General features: G+C 42.5%; 2 long non-coding RNA genes across 3 annotated transcripts in view; both read left to right on the top strand.

The window, feature by feature from the left end:
- Window positions 1-2,601, top strand: part of LOC102554278 (uncharacterized) — a 42,240-nt gene extending 39,639 nt beyond the window's left edge. For both annotated transcript variants that reach the window (XR_015675325.1, XR_015675323.1), the window contains exons 3-4: window positions 1,152-1,276; window positions 2,423-2,601. This is a non-coding gene — a long non-coding RNA (uncharacterized LOC102554278). The remainder of the gene's footprint in view (window positions 1-1,151; window positions 1,277-2,422) is intronic.
- Window positions 2,602-8,296: 5,695 nt separating this feature from the next.
- The window catches only part of LOC147996285 (uncharacterized), a 44,891-nt gene continuing 33,041 nt past the window's right edge, over window positions 8,297-20,146 (top strand). Inside the window, exons 1-2 of the long non-coding RNA XR_015675326.1 lie at window positions 8,297-8,382; window positions 8,542-8,714. This is a non-coding gene — a long non-coding RNA (uncharacterized LOC147996285). The remainder of the gene's footprint in view (window positions 8,383-8,541; window positions 8,715-20,146) is intronic.

The following is a 20,146-nucleotide window of genomic DNA, read 5'->3' as shown; positions in this document are numbered from 1 at the left end:
TCTACACTAAGCCCCTGTGCTGCTGCAGCATTTGGATGTTTCAGAGATGAAGCCTGGCATGATGGTAGTGACTGTAAGTCCGGTATACAGGAAGCTGGGGGAGGAGGATCAAGGTCAGCCTAGAAGGCGAAGCAAGTGGGCTGCAAAGCAAGAGCTTTCCTCAACAAACAACATCCACCCACCCCCACTTCCCACCCCCACAGATGATACAGAGTTAAAGAATCCTCAAAACCAATGGAGTGATTAGGAACAAGATAGAGACAGGAAAATCAAACATGATGTCCTGGAAGCAGATGTTGGACTCTGTTAGTGCAGCTCATGGACCAAATAAGACAGAATCTAAGAACTAACCGTTGCATTTATCAGTAGAGCAGGGTCCAGAGACTTTGACAGAGCAATTCGAAGAGGGGTAGGGCAGATCTTCTGGGTCACTGCTGTGGGAGCCAGAGAGGGAGAGTGCAAGTTACAGAAAACTCTTCCAGGAGTTTTGCTGTGATGGAAAAGAGGGAGAAGACAGAAGAGTAGAACCAAGACAGATGTGTTGTTTTGATTTTGGAGACTGATGAGGATGGCAGAGGCTGATGGGAAGAATCTGAGACAACTCCATGCAAAGCAAAGGAAGTTTGCTGGTTAGGCAAGCTTGAATGTGCGAAAAGTAAAGATCTAGGCCACAGTCAGAGGAGTTGGCTTTTGCTAATTTTTTTTTCATAGTAACGAGAAAGCTGAGTTTAGATATACTTGGTTGGTAAGTGGTGGTTGAGTTGGTGGCATTTTGTTAAATTATTTTCTAATTGTTTCTGTTTTATCAGTGAAATAGGAAACAGCTACCAGTCTACCTTGGAGACAGTGGTTTGAAGAGTGAAGAAAGGAGTAGGTAGTATAGGAAAGTAAAATTGGATCATGAGTCTCAAGCAGTAACCTTGAGGGTTTCGACTGTTAATTTGTATCATGCTCTGTGGTTCACAGAATATTAGGTTCTTTGAAGTTAAGTCTACCTGAAGGAAGGGAAGGCAAAAATCATTGGTTCCAATTTAGAGATCAGGGAATTGGCAGTCTAAGAGATGCTACCACTTGCCAAATTTACATAATTGGTGCAACTTGCCCCAAATAGTCTAACACATGCTTAACTTATTTCACTCTGTGCTGCCCAGGAGCTGTCAGTAGTATAAGAACAGAAGATTACTGAGGATTAGACAACAGTGATCTCAGAATGCTTCAGACTACCCAAAAGTGCTAGAAAGGAGACAAGATTTTCAGGTGAAGAACAACAGGAAAGGTATGTTGGATCAGAAGAATTAAAAACTTGTAAGAAATTGTACTAGTAACAGAATTTTTACAATGTTCTCTCTCTCTCTCTCTCTCTCTCTCTCTCTCTCTTTCCCTCTCTCCCCCCTCCCTTAATCTCTCTCAGACTTCCAATCTCTAAATTTGAACCAATGATTTTCACCTTTTTAAAAGGTTTTACTTATTGAATGAATGTGAGCACACTGTCACTGTCTTCAGACACACAAGAAGAAGGCATCAGATCCCATTAAAGATGGTTATAAGCCACCATGTGGTTGCTGGGAATTGAACTTGGGACTTTGGCAAGAGCAATCTGTGCTCTTAACCATTGAGCCATCTCTCCAGCCCAACTTCTGCCTTTCAAATTAAGCAGAAATTCCTCAATTTGACAATGGAGAAGAACCGTAACAGGAATGTTTGTAGTGTATAGGCTGACTTCATTGATATAGGAAAGAGAGTGGGGTGGGGATAGGGGTAGAGGCAGGGGCAAGGGCAGGAAGACTAGATATCTAGATTTCTAGCTTATGTTGGATACAGAAGCTCTGAGAATTATAGCACATATCTCTTCATGGCATTAGCTGGCTCTCTCATGCATGTATATACTATACGTATGTATGTATGTATGTATGTATGTATGTATGTATGTATGTCTTGCTATGTACCCTATGCTGATTTTGAACCCATAATCCTTTTGCCTTCACCTCTCAAATGCTGAAACTAGAGGACAGTGCAAGACATCTGGGAAGACAGCTGAAATCTGACATTCCATATAGATGTCTATGAGGCAAAGAAAGGCAATCTAGAGAGAGCACAGGCTGAAAGCAGATATCCATACAGAGATAAGAAGTGAAGATAGGGGAAAGATGGAGGGAGACAGACAGAGGGCTCAAGAGCAACATACTGAGGATATGCATGGAAGAATTGCAGCAACGATCTGAGGTGAATAAAGAAAAATTGTAGTTCCATGCTGGTCAAAGGACAAGACATAGGTGTTCTGTTAGTCAAAGAACTACAAAGAACAAACGACCATGAATCAATGGAAAAGATAGAGGTATTTTCTAGAGATAAAGTCTCCATATTTATTGATTTGCTATTTTTAATTTTTATTACCTTTTTATTTATTATTTTGTGTATGTAGGTACATGTCACTAAGAGCTCAAAGTACAACTATGCGGCAGTCAGTTCTCTTCCACTGTTTGGATCCTGGTCATTGACTCAGTTTGGCTGTTGGCAATTCTACCTGCTGAACCATTTTACCAGCCACAGACTTAACAATGTTTATTTGATATAAAAGTAACTTTTATCTGCCAAATGTTATTGTTGTCTCAGAGGTTTATTGCGGAATAAGCTCTCCCTTTCTAGCTCTTTCTGAACTCTGGCTGGCTGGCTCAACTCAGCTGTTCTGGCTCAAAAACTCCTCTCCAAGCTGACTGAGTCAAACTGGCTTCTCTTGGGTTCTGACTGAATTGCTCTGCTTGGCCTCAAACTAACTCTGGCGATCAATTCTAATCCTCTGGCTCCTTCTCATTCTCTGGCTTGTTTTGTCTTCAACTCCACTCTATCCCTTGAGAAACTGCCTCCCCTCCCATGTGTGTGTGTGTGTGTGTGTGTGTGTGTGTGTGTGTGTGTGTGTGTGTGTGTGTGTTTGTGTGCTGCTGTAAGACCCCTAACCCTCGGTTAGTGGTACTTACTTTGAGTCACCCCTGAATGAGACACCAAGATGCAGATCAATGCAAAAGCAAGAGGTTTATTTTCTGGTGTGTTGGGTCTACCTTTAATTAGTTCTTCAAGGTGAGTGACTAGAAGGTGACCCTGAATGGCTATTACAAGCAATTTTTATACTTCTTAGGGATACAGGTTACAACAGCAAAGTTATGAAAAGCTCGAAGTGAGTCTTAACTATTAGGAGACTCCCTACCCCCAAGCAAGACACAAGAAAGGAGATCAATGAAAACTTGAGAGGTTTATTTTTCAGGTGCATCCAATCAGCCCCTCATGGCAAGTGACTAGAGGGTGACCCCCGAATGGCTATAGCAAGCCATTTTTATACTTTTTAGGGGTACAGATTACATTAGCAAGGTTACAGTTTAAACTTATTGGCTAAGCATATTGATCTTTGAATCTATTGACTAGTAGTAAGCATATGACATGCATTCGAACTCTATCTGGAACCAGAGGGTCAAGTGACTATCGGTCGGTACATTCTGCAGTTTTTCAAGAATGTCCCTGTTCCTCCTGAGAACTGTGGGTGGAGAATGGAACTTGGCCTATCCTTGACCGGAGGCAGGAAGCTGGTACTTGGTCTAATCTTGACCTGAGGTCGTGGGTGTAGGCTGGAGAAAACCCCTAGGGTTCCTCAGTTATAGTTCAAACTTATTGGCTAAGCCTATTAACCTTTAAATCTATTAGATAGCAAGCATCAGTCAGTACATTCTGAGAATTTTCTGCTCAAGAATGTTTCCGTGGGTGGAGAATAGAACTTGGCCTAACCTCGACCAAAGGTGGTTGGGTATAAGGCTGACAAAAGCCCCTAGGGGTGCTTCACTGCTCTCTTAAGTGACCTCTCTTTCCTGTCCTCATGAGGGGTTGTGCATGTTGTAACTCTGACTCATTCTGTCAAATCTTTCTCTGATTCATAACTTTGTCTGCCCCTCAATTAGATGTCATGTCCCAACATGGCTACTTCCTTCTACAAATTGACTTTATCTCTATTGTTTGGGATTAAAGGTGTGTACTAAAGGCATGTTTGTATTCCAGCCAGAGGGATTAAAGGATTAGAAGATCTTTGATGTGATCCCTCACTAGAGTGGGTAGTTGCTTGATTAAAATTCCTCCACAATTCAGAATCTGAACATTATCCTAGCCTATGGACATAGACTAAATGAAGATACTCCTCATGGATCTTTTTTTTCTAGTATAAAACATAAACAACACATGGATATTGTTTGTGGTTAATGCTACAAAGAAAAATAGTTCATGCCAGTGAGTAGAGAATAATAGTAGGGCCCAGAGAGCCTTCTCTGAGATGGTAGCATTTAAATAGATTTAAAGAGGAAATGAGCGGGTTAGACAACTGTCAGGAAGCACATTCCAGGCAGAAAGGAAGCAAGAGCAAGGGTGGGTCTTGCATATCTCCACCGATGTACAATTACCTAGGTTACTGCCTGGAGAGCAAGTGGGCTTGACACTGGGGAGAGACAGGGACCAGACCACAAAAACCATGGCGGGTTACACTGATGTCAGTCTGATTGTGAAGGGCACACAGAGTTTGAAACCAGGCAGAGATACAGTGTTACTGCTGCTGCTTTAGAAGGACCCAGAGGGGGCTGGAGAGGTGGCTCAGAGGTTAAGAGCACTGACTGCTTTTCTAGAGGTCCTGAGTTCAATTCCCAGCAACCACATGGTGGCTTCACAACCATCTGAAATGGGATCCAGTGCCCTCTTCTGGTGTGTGTCTGACAGCTACAGTGTACTCTCATATAAATTAAATTAATCTTTAGAAGGACCCAGAGGCCTTGGAGGAGGAAGCACATCATGAGTAATCAGCCAGCAGGCGGGTCTCTGACTGAATTGAGAGACAGTGATCAGGAGTGGGAGGCATGTAGAAGGAAACAGTGAATGATGCTGGGGGAAATAAAGCTGTCAGAGAGTGAGACTCTGGGGACTCCATGGCAAGAAGAAGAGGTGGACTGTTTCAGGAAAGTATTCGGGGTCATTTAGAGGTGCCTTAATTTCAAATATTTTTTGTTTTGCTCCTGCAGATCCACATGGAATGAATGCTATGGAATGAGTTGTGAATATTGAAAGTGGGTTCTCTTGGGGGAAGAAACCTGCTTTTGGGTTTTCAGTTTCTGACAGCAAGTAGGATGTCTGCAATCCTAGGTACATATCTAGAAAGGGCGGCCTCCTGCCTCACACAAAGTGTGGTTCTGTGAATATCACCTCACAGCATCTTCTTCCTCAGCCCCAACTCTGGGTCTGGAGCTGTGGGGTGCCTGCACTTGTTTTGCCTGCATCTTTATCAAGTTAGGTTGTCACACTAGGAAGGCTGGTCCTGCTGGCTACCCAGTCTGCCCAGTGGCATTGAGTCAGCAAGTCCTGCTAGGGTCATGTTAAGTCTCTTCTCACCAATTTCAGGCTCCTTGCTTATCAAGTTGAAGTGATCTTCTCATTTCAGGAGCCAGCTGGAATGACACTGCTTTTCTTTAAACACAAGAGCATCTCTTTCTTCTCATGGCTTTGATTACACTGTTCACTAAATCTTGTACCCGCATCGGTCCATGCCCTTGAAAACCTACCCAACATTCAAGACCCATTTCTAATACCACTCTCTCCACAGAAGTTTCCAGAAAGGTCTCCTCCTCAGAATCCCACTACAGCACACACTCTAGTGGCGTTTGCTAGATCCTGTTGGGGAACCTTGCTAATTAAGTAGACGTCTACTCTGACCAGATAGCTCCTCTGAGCTCAGTGCAAAATGGAAGGACTCCCTTAAGCAGCAGGGCTTCCCCTTCTCTGACCTTGTCTGGGGAACCCAACCCCCAAAACCCTCTACCTAGAGAAGATCAAGTAGTCCTTGGCAGACCTGCAAGTTCAACTTCCTCTCCACTCCTACCCTCCCTCTAATAAGAAGCTGTACACGAATGACTAGAATGCCTCTCCATGCAAAGGAGGCATTCCCAGTATGTTAAACTCTAGCCAAGGAAACCACCCTAAGAACAATCTTCAAAGGTTAATAGATACCCCTGGTTCACCCTGAATAAAGTGTGTGTGTATAAGAGGCCCTCGCCTACCCCCAGCACTCACTGCCAGCCAGACCAAGATCCTGCAGAACCCCATCCATTCCAGACTCCACTTTGTCCTTCCAGCTTAGAGTGCTGGACACCCTGAGAGGGAGGAAGGGAGGAAGTGGAGGACAGGGAACCACAGCTGGATGCCAACATGCATACCACAAGATTCTGTGTTGTGATTAACCTGTGTGCCTATCTGATTCTCTCCTCCCTCCTCCTGGTGCGCTAAACAAGAGCAAAATTCTCTCTCTCTCTCTCTCTCTCTTTCTCTCTCTCTCTCTCTCTCTCTCTCTCTCTCTCTCTCTCTCTCTCTGTATCATCTGGGGTGCTCAGTACAAAACTTTGAACATGCTAGGCAGTTAACAAACACTGAATTGGATTCCCTTCTTAGAAAAAAAAAGACAGAAAGAATTCTGAAGGAAATCTGTGGGAAGAGAGACTTGTAAGCAAGCATTTACAATGTTGGACTGTCCTACAGGGATAAACAGGAGGACGGCCAATGAGATATAAGCACAGTGGGCAGCAAATCACTGGCAGTGAGGAAGGCACTGGCCTAGAGCCAGGACCACAATGTCATTCCTCTACATGAGACCCTGATGCTTAAACCAGGGTCCTCCAGCCAGTAGAAGTTAGGCGTGCTGCACTCTCATTTGGGCCTATTCATATTCCTGTTCAAAGCTCTTCCAGATGCTTTGGGAGCCAGTCAGTTTTACATAGAAGCCGGGTGAGCACAGATCAACTGGCCTACTATATTCTCCAAGCCTCTTCCACCAAGGCAAGCTCTTCTTCTCTCCCCTTAGTTTATTTTGGACCATTTATCACCATGAAATTACCCCAAATCTGTGAACAGTACCTAACTGTCAGAATAAGTTGGTGCATAAATTCCTAATCTCCAAACAGCTATTTCAGCTGTTGGAGGCAAACAAACAAAGAAATCCTCCAAGGACTGATTTTAGCCGTCTGCTTCTAGATGAAGTACAGAATCAGCCTCGCAGGGGTTCAACACCACAGCCCTGGGAAACCTCAGTGGGTTGGGTTGTCAGTGGAGCCGGGATCTGAATTTTATTTTCAGGTGGAGGTTCATTTTAGCTCAAGATGGTCTCAGAACTGCTGTGTACTTAAGGATGACCTTGAACTGCTGTCTTCTGACCTCCCATGTCCTGTCCTAAATTTTAACTCACCTCCTAGTGTTTCCTATACAGTTTAGGACACTGTTGTAATTTCTCCCCTCATCTTGTAACGGACTCTATCTGAGGTGATAACACCTGATCACCTACTTTATGGTGGTAACTCCTGGTATTAATGATAACTGGAATCTTTAAACAGGGTAGTAACATCATTGGATACCTAATACCCTGAGAAGTTGGTGTTATTAGTGAGCCACCCATATTTTATAGAGGAAGGAACATTTCTTCCTCTGGCAAGGGACTTATTTAAGGTCTCACTGTCAATTAACAAACCAGGATTTGTACTTAGATTTCCTGAGTTCTGGTTCTGCCATGTGTTCAATGAAAAGTAAAGATCCCCCCACCCCATCCCCCACCCCACCCTCACCAAATAAGTAATAGTATGTGGGACTGGGTGGGACAGACAGTCTAAGGACAATTCCAGACAGTTCTAGCTTCTTATTGCTTGCTGTTACCTAAAAGAAATGAGGGCTCTACAAAGGCAGGCATTAACATTTTTATCTACAAGGTTTACAAGCTTTATAAAGATTGATTTAAACTATAAAACTTTATTTATAAAAGTACTCAAACAAATAAAATAAGAAAGAACAGGATAATCCAATTGCCCTAAAACCAGACTGTAATAACCCAACTCAACTAATGCAAAAGTATCTATTTATTCAATACCCAGATTCAACAACAATCATTTTACTATATTTGCTTTAGCTGGTGGCTTTCTCCCTCTCCCTCTGCTTCATCATTATCTTGCTGAAGCTTTTCCATTGAACTATTAAATCCCAGACATCATGTCCTCTCCTCCTTCCTACTCCTCGATGTGTCTTGTAAAAACATCTTTGTGTTAAAAGAACATGGCTTTGCAGACAAGACCTCCTTAAGTTACATTTCACTAGGAGCACAGCAGATGTGCCGAGGCACCCTGACCAGTCCGTGGTGAACTCTGGCACCAGATATAGATTTTCAATCATGCTGACTGACAAACACATTTGCGCTCCTGCCCAGCCCTTTGACACAGCCGAGTGTTGATTCAATCCAGTCGCAGTGTACCAGCTGCTGTCCGGGAGACACCTTGCCTGCTTTGACCTGTCAGGAAATGAAGAATGGAAGCAGCTTCTAGATCACAGGTAGGGCTGCTCCTAATCCCTCCTCCACAGTAAGGTGCAGGATATCTATTCCTGCTGCCATAAGTCCGAGGCACACTTGGAAGCCAGGTTTCTAGCATATGCCAGGCATTTTTGGTCATTACTTCGGTAACCCTATGTGTAATATCTGCTTCATGCTAGGGTGGTCACTGGTCACACTATGTGAGGACTCTGAATCTACCTCTACAGAAAGGAGGAGGATGTGAGGGCAGGACTCTCATTGTTCATCAATTCTGTCTTCCCCTGCATGCTGACAACCAACGTACCATACCTGGAAATCATAAGCAAGAGCCGTTTAACTTGGAATTAAACAGGTTTGTCTATAGGTTTTATCCTGTACTGCTTTAGGAAAAGCTATGTGTGCGCCTCCTCTGTCTTCCAGGCCAGCAGCTCTACCTTCCTGCCTATCCTAGCAACACATTCATCGAAGGCTCCAGAAGTTTAGATTGAGACTCTTTTGCATGCTTTCTGCGTACATGTTGCTCAGTATTAGACACCATGATTTTGGTTTAAGTCACCCTCAATGCTGTTTCTGGTAGACTGCAGCATGATAGGAACCTAAAATGCCTTGGGGGAAGCAGCAATAACCAAGCCCTGACACATATTCACACAAACATCTACTACTTTTTACTTTTAATTCAAGAAACAGGTACTTGGCTACTTAGTAGCTATGTGAGGGCCACGGTCTTTGGTTCTGCCACCAACATGCTGATATGTGAGACCTGTTGACTCATCTAATAAACTTCTCATGTTCCTCTTACATGTGGGTGACAGATAATCAGTACTGCAGTTAGTTTCCTGCTCAGAAGGGAACTGATGTCATTTGACCCCCACCTACATGCCCTAAATTGGAAACAAACTACAATTACTATTATCTATCTATGTCCTCATGATCCTGGAACCAATGCTTAAAAACATCAGTGGCTTCATTTATTATTTTTTTTGTGAACAACATTTTGGCTCAGATTCCTGTGTCTGACAAACAGCAGGTTCTGTCTGCTAAGTTTACGTTATTTGAGTTGGAGTGGAGACTGGATGAGGTCAAAGGAGGTGCTTAGGATGCAGAATTAAGGTAGCACTTTCAGAGCATGTAGCTATCAGACTCTACCCTCAGATAGACACGAAAGTGAGCACTTTCTTAATTTTCCCACCTTTGTCTCCAGCAGAGGGTGGCTTGGGGTCAGCTGAGGACAAAATTAATCACCATATGACTCTAGAGTGCTTCATAGCCTGAGTCTCGGAGATTCCAATACAGTACAGTTGGGGTGGGGTTCTGGCACTGCTTTATGTGCCCGTAACCACGCAAACATGCGGCTGGGTTTGGGAGTCATTGGTGTAGAGTTTAGTATATCACATTTGGAAGGTGATTGTTCTAGTGTAGTTTCTGTTGCTGTGATAAAACACTGACCAAAACAAACTTTGGGAAGGGAAGGGTTTTATGTGGCTTAAATGTTGATAGTCCCATCATCAGGAGAACCCACGGCAGGAACTGAAACAGGGACCATGAACAAGTACTGTTCACTGGTTTGCTCCGCTACTTTTTGGGTTTTTTTTGTGTTTTTTTGTGTTTTTTTTTGTTCATTTGTTTTTTTTTTTTAAATAAACTTGAGTATTTCTTATATACATTTCGAGTGTTATTCCCTTTCCCGGGTTTCGGGCAAACATCCCCCTCCCCCTTCCCTTCTTTATGGGTGTTCCCCTCTCCATCCTCCCCCCATTGCCGCCCTCCCCCCAACAATCTAGTTCACTGGGGGTTCAGTCTTAGCAGGACCCAGGGCTTCCCCTTCCACTGGTGCTCTTACTAGGATATTCACTGCTACCTATGAGGTCAGAGTCCAGGGTCAGTCCATGTATAGTCTTTAGGTAGTGACTTAGTCCCTGGAAGCTCTGGTTGCTTGGCATTGTTGTTCATATGGGGTCTCGAGCCCCTTCAAGCTCTTCCAGTTCTTTCTCTGATTCCTTCAACGGGGGACCTATTCTCAGTTCAGTGGTTTGCTGCTGGCATTCGCCTCTGTGTTTGCTGTATTCTGGCTGTGTCTCTCAGGAGCGATCTACATCCGGCTCCTGTCGGCCTGCACTTCTTTGCTTCATCCATCTTGTCTAATTGGATGGCTGTATATGTATGGGCCACATGTGGGGCAGGCTCTGAATGGGTGTTCCTTCTGTGTCTGTTTTAATCTTTGCCTCTCTATTCCCTGCCAAGGGTATTCTTGTTCCCCTTTTAAAGAAGGAGTGAAGCATTCACATTTTGATCATCCCTCTTGAGTTTCATTTGTTCTAGGCATCTAGGGTAATTCAAGCATTTGGGCTAATAGCCACTTATCAATGAGTGCATACCATGTGTGTTTTTCTGTGATTGGGTTAGCTCACTCAGGATGATATTTTCCAGTTCCAACCATTTGCCTACGAATTTCATAAAGTCATTGTTTTTGATAGCTGAGTAATATTCCATTGTGTAGATGTACCACATTTTCTGTATCCATTCCTCTGTTGAAGGGCATCTGGGTTCTTTCCAGCTTCTGGCTATTATAAATAAGGCTGCAATGAACATAGTGGAGCATGTGTCTTTGTTATATGTTGGGGCATCTTTTGGGTATGTGCCCAAGAGAGGTATAGCTGGATCCTCAGGCAGTTCAATGTCCAATTTTCTGAGGAACCTCCAGACTGATTTCCAGAATGGTTGTACCAGTCTGCAATCCCACCAACAATGGAGGAGTGTTCCTTTTCTCCGCATCCTCGCCAGCATCTGCTGTCACCTGAGTTTTTGATCTTAGCCATTCTCACTGGTGTGAGGTGAAATCTCAGGGTTGTTTTGATTTGCATTTCCCTTATGACTAAAGATGTTGAACATTTCTTTAGGTGTTTCTCAGCCATTCGGCATTCCTCAGCTGTGAATTCTTTGTTTAGCTCTGAACCCCATTTTTTAATAGGGTTATTTGTCTCCCTGCAGTCTAACTTCTTGAGTTCTTTGTATATTTTGGATATAAGGCCTCTATCTGTTGTAGAATTGGTAAAGATCTTTTCCCAATCTGTTGGTTGCCGTTTTGTCCTAACCACAGTGTCCTTTGCCTTACAGAAGCTTTGCAGTTTTATGAGATCCCATTTGTCGATTCTTGATCTTAGAGCATAAGCCATTGGTGTTTCGTTCAGGAAATTTTTTCCAGTACCCATGTGTTCCAGATGCTTCCCTAGTTTTTCTTCTATTAGTTTGAGTGTGTCTGGTTTGATATGGACGTCCTTGATCCACTTGGACTTAAGCTTTGTACAGGGTGATAAGCATAGTTCGATCTGCATTCTTCTACATGTTGACCTCCAGTTGAACCAGCACCATTTGCTGAAAATGCTATCTTTTTTCCATTGGATGGTTTTGGCTCCTTTGTCAAAAATCAAGTGACCATAGGTGTGTGGGTTCATTTCTGGGTCTTCAATTCTGTTCCATTGGTCTATCTGTCTGTCTCTGTACCAATACCATGCAGTTTTTATCACTATTGCTCTGTAATACTGCTTGAGTTCAGGGATAGTGATTCTCCCTGAAGTCCTTTTATTGTTGAGGATAGTTTTAACTATCCTGGGTTTTTTGTTATTCCAGATGAATTTGCAAATTGTTCTGTCTAACTCTTTGAAGAATTGGATTGGTTTTTTTTTTTTTTTTTTTTGGTTCTTTTTTTCAGAGCTGGGGATCGAACCCAGGGCCTTGCGCTTCCTAGGCAAGCGCTCTACCACTGAGCTAAATCCCCAACCCCTGGAATGGTATTTTGATGGGGATTGCATTGAATCTGTAGATCGCTTTTGGCAAAATGGCCATTTTTACTATATTAATCCTGCCAATCCATGAGCATGGGAGATCTTTCCATCTTCTGAGGTCTTCTTCAATTTCCTTCTTCAGTGTCTTGAAGTTCTTATTGTACAGATCTTTTACTTGCTTTGTTAAAGTCACACCGAGGTACTTTATATTATTTGGGTCTATTATGAAGGGTGTCGTTTCCCTAATTTCTTTCTCGGCTTGTTTCTCTTTTGTGTAGAGGAAGGCTACTGATTTATTTGAGTTAATTTTATACCCAGCCACTTTGCTGAAGTTGTTTATCAGCTTTAGTAGTTCTCTGGTGGAACTTTTGGGATCACTTAAATATACTATCATATCATCTGCAAATAGTGATATTTTGACTTCTTCTTTTCCGATCTGTATCCCCTTGCCTCCTTTTGTTGTCTGATTGCTCTGGCTAGAACTTCAAGAACTCTATTGAATAAGTAGGGAGAGAGTGGGCAGCCTTGTCTAGTCCCTGATTTTAGTGGGATTGCTTCAAGTTTCTCTCCATTTAGTTTAATGTTAGCAACTGGTTTGCTGTATATGGCTTTTACTATGTTTAGGTATGGGCCTTGAATTCCTATTCTTTCCAGGACTTTTATCATGAAGGGGTGTTGAATTTTGTCAAATGCTTTCTCAGCATCTAATGAAATGATCATGTTGTTTTGTTCTTTCAGTTTGTTTATATAATGGATCACGTTGATGGTTTTCCGTATATTAAACCATCCCTGCATGCCTGGGATGAAGCCTACTTGATCATGGTGGATGATTGTTTTGATGTGCTCTTGGATTCAGTTTGCCAGAATTTTATTGAGTATTTTTGCCTCGATATTCATAAGGGAAATTGTTCTGAAGTTCTCTTTCTCTGTTGGGTCTTTGTGTGGTTTAGGTATAAGAGTAATTGTGGCTTCATAGAAGGAATTCGATAGTGCTCCATCTGTTTCAATTTTGTGGAATAGTTTGGATAATATTGGTATGAGGTCTTCTATGAAGGTTTGATAGAATTCTGCACTAAACCCGTCTGGACCTGGGCTCTTTTTGGTTGGGAGACCTTTAATGACTACTTCTATTTCCTTAGGAGTTATGGGGTTGTTTAATTGGTTTATCTGTTCCTGATTTAACTTCGGTACCTGGTATCTGTCTAGGAAATTGTCCATTTCCTGCAGATTTTCAATTTTTGTTGAATATAGGCTTTTATAGTAAGATCTGATGATTTTTTGAATTTCCTCTGAATCTGTAGTTATGTCTCCCTTTTCATTTCTGATTTTGTTAATTTGGACACACTCTCTGGGTCCTCTCGTTAGTCTGGCTAAGGGTTTATCTATCTTGTTGATTTTCTCAAAGAACCAACTTTTGGTTCTGTTGACTCTTTCTATGGTCCTTTTTGTTTCTACTTGGTTGATTTCAGCTCTGAGTTTGATTATTTCCTGCCTTCTACTCCTCCTGGGTGTATTTGCTTCTTTTTGTTCTAGAGCTTTTAGGTGTGCTGTCAAGCTGCTGACATATGCTCTTTCCTGTTTCTTTCTGCAGGCACTCAGCGCTATGAGTTTTCCTCTTAGCACAGCTTTCATTGTGTCCCATAAGTTTGAGTATGTTGTACCTTCATTTTCATTAAATTCTAAAAAGTTTTTAATTTCTTTCTTTATTTCTTCCTTGACCAGGTTATCATTGAGTAGAGCATTGTTCAATTTCCACGTATATGTGGGGATTCTTCCCTTATTGTTATTGAAGACCAGTTTTAGGCCGTGGTGGTCTGATAGCACGCATGGGATTATTTCTATCTTTCTGTACCTATTGAGGCCCGGTTTTTTGACCAATTATATGGTCAATTTTGGAGAAAGTACCATGAGGAGCTGAGAAGAAGTTATATCCTTTTGCTTAAGGTAGAATGTTCTATAAATATCTGTTACGTCCATTTGGCTCATGACTTCTCTTAGTCTGTCTACGTCTCTGTTTAGTTTCTGTTTCCATGATCTGTCCATTGATGAGAGTGGGGTGTTGAAATCTCCTACTATTATTGTGTGAGGTGCAATGTGTGTTTTGAGCTTTAGTAAGGTTTCTTTTACGTATGTAGGCGCCCTTGTATTTGTAGGCATAACTCCGCTACTTTTCTTAGAGAGCCCAGGCACACTTGTCTAGGAAAGACACCACCCACAGTAGGCTGGGCCTTCCTACTCCAGTGATCAATTAAGAGAATGTCTCACATACAATCCCACAGACCAGTCTGACCGAGGCAATTCATTAACTGAGGTAGCCTCTTCCCAGGTGACTCCGTTTTGTGTCAAGTTGACAAAACAAAAACAAAACAAAAAACTACTACCCAGCATAGTAATTCACCATGGATTAGATATTTGAAGATTGAATTCTCTATACAGGATCATATTTACCTGTAAGTAAAAAAAAAAAAAAAAAAAAAAAAAAAAAAAAAAAAAAAAAAAAACATGACTATTGACTAATACAGTTAGGGTTTTATTTTCTGAAGTCTGGATGTCCTTCACTGCCGATAACAGTCAAAACTTCCCTATTCTCTCAGGCTTCGTGGTCTTCACGTGACAGCTGTTTCTGGGGTTCATATACCTTCAAGAGCCTCAGAAAGCAGCAGAAGTGCGTGGTCAGCCATCTCTAGTCTCTGCTCCTTTGTATCAAGAATGGGAAAGTCTTGCCACAGCCCCCCTTTTTCCTACATGACCTCTCATAAACCTCACTGACTAAAAAATCACCTGCTGATTGGGAAAACAAGATGCAGGTTCAGTACAGTGGGCTTAGCCTGGTTCTTCTCAGGATGTTATAAGCATCAGGTTCCCTACAGGGCTCATTAAAAGAGATAACTGGGATCCACTCCCTAGACATGCCAATCTAGCAATCCTAGGTTAGGACCCAAGAATTCTTATTATGTGACATTCAAATTATGCGCTGCTACTGGTCTTAGGAAAACAATTTAAAAGCCACTGAGTTCCACTAATGTCTTTCACCAGAGTGGATTGGTAACATCTGGAGAGCATTTTGGGGGGGCAGGGGCCAGGGGGCAGGGATAGGTGGTAAGACAGCCTCATATAGCCCAGGCTGGCCTTGAACTCCTGTGTCTTCCAGCTTACCTCCTAAGTACTTGGGTAACAGATGTGCCACACAGCACCTGGTTTCTGGGGAGGGGGGGGTGGGAGACAGAGACAGAAGTAAATGTAGAGGCTTAAGGTCAATGTCTTCTATTGTTTTATTTCATTGTTTTAGTTTAAGATGGGGTCTTTTACTGACCCCAGAGCTCACCAGTCTGGCTAGACTGACTAGACTGGCCAGCCAAGAAGCACTATAGGGGCTCCTGTGACTCCTTGCACTAGGATTACAACAATGTGTGCTGGCAATGCAAGGGTGTGTGTGTGTGTGTGTGTGTGTGTGTGTGTGTGTGTGTATGTGTGTGTGTGTATGTGTGACAGTATGTAGACTCTTTCTACATAGCTCTGGCTGTCTTGAACTCACTGTGTAGACCAGGCTGCTCTCAAATTCACTGAGATCCTCTGTGCACCACCATGCCTACTTTCCTTTCTTTTTTAAAGAAAACGCTGGGAATCGGGATCGAATCCAGGTCCTCAAGCTTGCATAGCAAGCACTTAACAGACCAAGCCATCTCCCTAGCCCTGGGTGAGCACTTTTAAAAAGGTACAGATTCCCTGGGTCCTATCACTAGATGTTCTGGTTTAATTCTTTTATGGAGTTCAAGCATCTTATTGTCAAACATGATTTAGGTGTAGCAGGAAATGGGAGCCACTGGTTTCAGCAAACCACGCCCTTTATCCCCTGGGAGCTGGTGTTAGGCCTCTATTAGTAAGAAAAAGAAGGGAAGTAATAGACCCCAGATTCTGATGTGATATCCACACCTGTATGCATTTTTGGAACACTTGGGGATCTATAAGAATTCCCAGATACCCGGTACCTTCCTAGACTACTAATTCACTGTGGATGGCAGTGGGTCACGAATGACAGCTTTCAAAGTGCCCCAGGTGATTCTAAGATACAGACAAGTTTGGAGACCCCTGAGATAAGAGAAGATTGCCATGAAAATGATTACATTTAAAAGCAATTTTCAGGGGGAGGTGTGAAGGAATGTTATTAGGATAGAGAAGAAACCTGGTTTATTGAATTATAGCTTTTCGAGTATGTGAGAAAAATCCAGTAAGAACACTGTTGTCTCCCTGAACTGAAGAACAGCAAGGGGGAAATAGGATCGGTGGGGTCACAGCCCTTGGATTAGATGCAAAGAAGAATTTCCCAGCTGCAAATTGTTGCAAAGAGATGTGGTGTGGTGGGGACTTAGTTGCACAATCCTGTTACTGAAGAGCTGTAAAAAGAAAAGAAAAGAAAAGAAAAGAAAAGAGAAGAAAAACCATAGATTTTCATGTGTTTAGAATGTTCTAATGCCATTCTTTATAAAGGCAGAGGTTCATGGAATGACATGTCTAGTTTTCTTTGAAATTTTCCTATTTTACCCCTCATCTCATTTCACATCTCATCTTAAAAGATAGACCTCTGCATTAACAATTCAGAGAAAACATGACCCCTGTCTGCCTATCTACTTGGATGGATAAAATATCTGACAGCTGGTAATAGGTTGAGATGTCTCTAGCACAGACTTCTTAGATCTCTAAAAGGCTATTTTGAGCTTCTAGAGGACACACACTGCCAAATAGAGAGGGGCATTCACATTTAATTTAAATAGGTTTCTGTGTTTGAAATGTTAATACCATATTAACAGTGATTCACCATGCTGTCTGAGCTCTGCAAAACACACACACACACACACAAACACACACACACGGAGCTATTTTCATGCCACATAGGAATAACATGTGCGCTTAAATATAACTGCATTTAAACTGTTTTCCTTTAAGCATGAAAATGATTACTGAAAATAGGACGTGTCCTCTGCATTCTTTCTTACTCTTCTGCAAGGCTGATTATACATTAACCCTGACCATACCCAATCACATTTACCAGTGACATGCACTGGCCCAAGTGCAAGGGTTTCAGCTGCAGAGGAAAAAGTAAAAGGCCATCAGCAGAGAAAATTACATAAGATTTAACCTGTATTAGTAGGTCTTGGGTAGAAGATTACCTGATGGATTTAAAGGCAAGAAAGAATTAGGAGTGTTTCCTATCATCAGTCCGGTGATTGACAAATTTTGCTGCACATCAGAACCATTATGGGGCATCTTAAACAATCTGATGTCCGAATTCTTGTCTATAGCACTTAAACCAGAATGACTGGGTGTGGAAGGCAGGCATCAGTACTTGGTTGTTTTGCTTCTTTGAGGTGGAGTTCAGGCCAGCCTTGAATTTGGAATATTCCTATCTCAGATTACAGTCATGAGCCACCGCCTCCGGCAGCATCAGTAGTTTTTAAAGATCCTCCGTCCTATATGGAGTCAAGTTTGAGAATCACTGTTTTAGTCACCCTATTATGGGATCTAGAATCTCATAGAAAATGCGTGGAAGCTTCTTATGCAAAAGTAAATATATCAACTAAGTAAAATTTTCTCCTTGCTGCATGCTTGGAATCTCAAACCATGACTTGACAATTTTTAAAGTTCATCTGTCAAAAAAGAAATATTAGTGGGCAGTGGCCATAGTCTCGATTCTGACCCAAGGGATTAAATGAAGGCAGTGACCATTCTTACGATTGTTAAGGTGAGAGCAGGTATCTGCTCCACCCTATAGATCCTAGTGTACTGGAATGCAAGCATCACTTTGTACAGTAGCCAGGCAATGAGATAACTTGGAGAAGATTGCAAGGTATGCAAAGCAAGGGGTCAGTTCCTAGCTCTGAGCTTGGTTTTAGACCTATACTGAGTACCCGGACATGTTACTACTGGGTGAGAAAAATAAACCTTTTATCATGGTAACTGAATTTAAGTCTAACAAAACTAATGGTTCTCAAATTTCATTATATATCACAAACACTTGGAGTGAGGAAAGCTGTCTGACTGGACAGCTATCAACCACATGCCTTGTAGCATTGGTGGCCTCCCAGCAGGAGGCCATAACTGCCCCAGGGCTGACAGGAACAGAGGCCAGATGGGAAATACTACTGCTGTCATCAGTTCCTGAGTTCCATGGGGCTGTCCAGAGAAGTCCATAGCAGCTATCCCTCAATGTGGTTAAGGAGAAGCACCAGTCACTGCTCAGTCGCTCCACAGTGTAACAAGCCACCACATAAGTAGTAACCCTCTTTCTCACTATTTTTGGAGAACTTTGGAAGTTCTCCCTTCTGCGTATTCCCTTCTCATGGTGGATTCTAGGTCCCAAGAAACTCCATTCTACTGCTTTATCGTGGGACAATAGGGTGAGCTGGCAATGTGGAGAACAGTTTGGAGGTAGCTTCCCCAGATACCTATAGCAACAGCAGCTAAAAGCACATGAAGAACTCCAGAGTGAGGCTAGGAGCCGACACTATGGAGAGCTGGGTCTACAAAGGGCTGCCTCAGCATGCAAAGGGCTGAGACCACTGAAGGTCAAGGGCTGCAGAGAGACTGCTTAAGAGCTGTGAGAACCAGCCAAAGAACAGTTCTGAAACAAAGAAATAGTTAGAAACGGTGGAGGTTTGGTCTTTTGCTGAACATTGTAATGCCAAGTGTGGGCCCCCAAGACCTGGTTGCCCCAGAGATTCCATGTAAACACAAATGACGCTATGTGACCTTGCCTCTAAGTTATTTCTGATTGGTAAATAAAGATGCCTACAGCCAATAGCTGGGCAGAAGGGACATAGGTGGGGCTCAGGATTCCTGGGCTTGGGGGGAGGAGAACCACAGGTGGGAGAAGTGAATAGAGAAGAAGCCGCCATAGGTTGGTTGAGTCATGAAAACGTGGCCCTGAGGGCTGGCCAATTGGATTTAAGAACAGCCCAGATGAAATATAGTAAGTAATAACTCAGGGTTATCATTAGGAAAGTAGATTCATATAATATAGAGGGTGGGTATCTGCCCAGCTCTTGTGCTGATTAAAGCTTATTGTATAAATATAAAGGTTGTGTGTGTCTTTTATTCAGGAACTAAATGGTCAAAGGCAGGGTAGAAACCCTGGATTGGGATGAAAAGATTTTACAACGGGTTGGGGATTTAGCTCAGTGGTAGAGTGCTTGCCTAGGAAGCGCAAGGCCCTGGGTTCGGTCCCCAGCTCTGGAAAAAAAAAAGTTTTTACAACAAGAAACCTGTTTGTTTTTAGTGAGAGACAGAAAGGTTGTGGATCTGGATGAAAGGAATATAGAGAACTGAAATTAATCACAATAAAATATGCGAGAAGAAAAACTATTTTCAACAAAAGGGAAAAAAGTTGCTAGGTTTGGCTACTAAGGTATTACACTGAGAGCTGAAAGTTCAGCCTCTCTAGGCTCAGAGCTCGTGTGTCAATGGGGGTGGGTGGACTTTTAAGAAGACTTGTACCATTTTGAGTTCTCTGTTTCCTGTCTGGGGTTCAAGCTGTGATATTTTGGCTGTTCTGGTCACCGTGTTTAGCACTTCCCAGTCATGATAGTGATAGATCTTATCTCTCTGGAACCAAACAAGCCCTTCCTTCTGTGAGTTTTCACCCTAGCAATAGAACAGTAACTAAGAGAGTGGGATGAGTATAATGGTAAATAAAGACAAGAACAGATGCAGAAAAAACAATAGGAGACCTGGAGCCTGCACGCATCGCTGCTACAGATGCAGTATGACGTGACCATTGGAAAACTTGTCTGGCTGCTCCTTGAAAAGGTGGAGTGATTTCAATACCCAGCAGGTCTCCTAATACATACCAAGAGAAACAAGAACACACAATGTTCACACAAAAATTTGTTCTATTGTTCATAAGTCAGAAATACAGTAGCCAACAACTAAGAATATACTTCAAGTGATGAGTAAGCAATCAAACACTCAACAGCATGAAAAGGGCATGCATATTCATACATAATAC

The sequence above is a fragment of the Rattus norvegicus genome, chromosome 2 (assembly GCF_021556685.1).
Source record: "Rattus norvegicus strain SHRSP/BbbUtx chromosome 2, alternate assembly SHRSP_T2T, whole genome shotgun sequence".
In the NCBI taxonomy this organism is placed as follows: domain Eukaryota; kingdom Metazoa; phylum Chordata; class Mammalia; order Rodentia; family Muridae; genus Rattus; species Rattus norvegicus.
The sequence above is the reverse complement of the archived record's forward strand: the minus strand, read 5'-3'. Positions and strand labels throughout refer to the sequence as shown.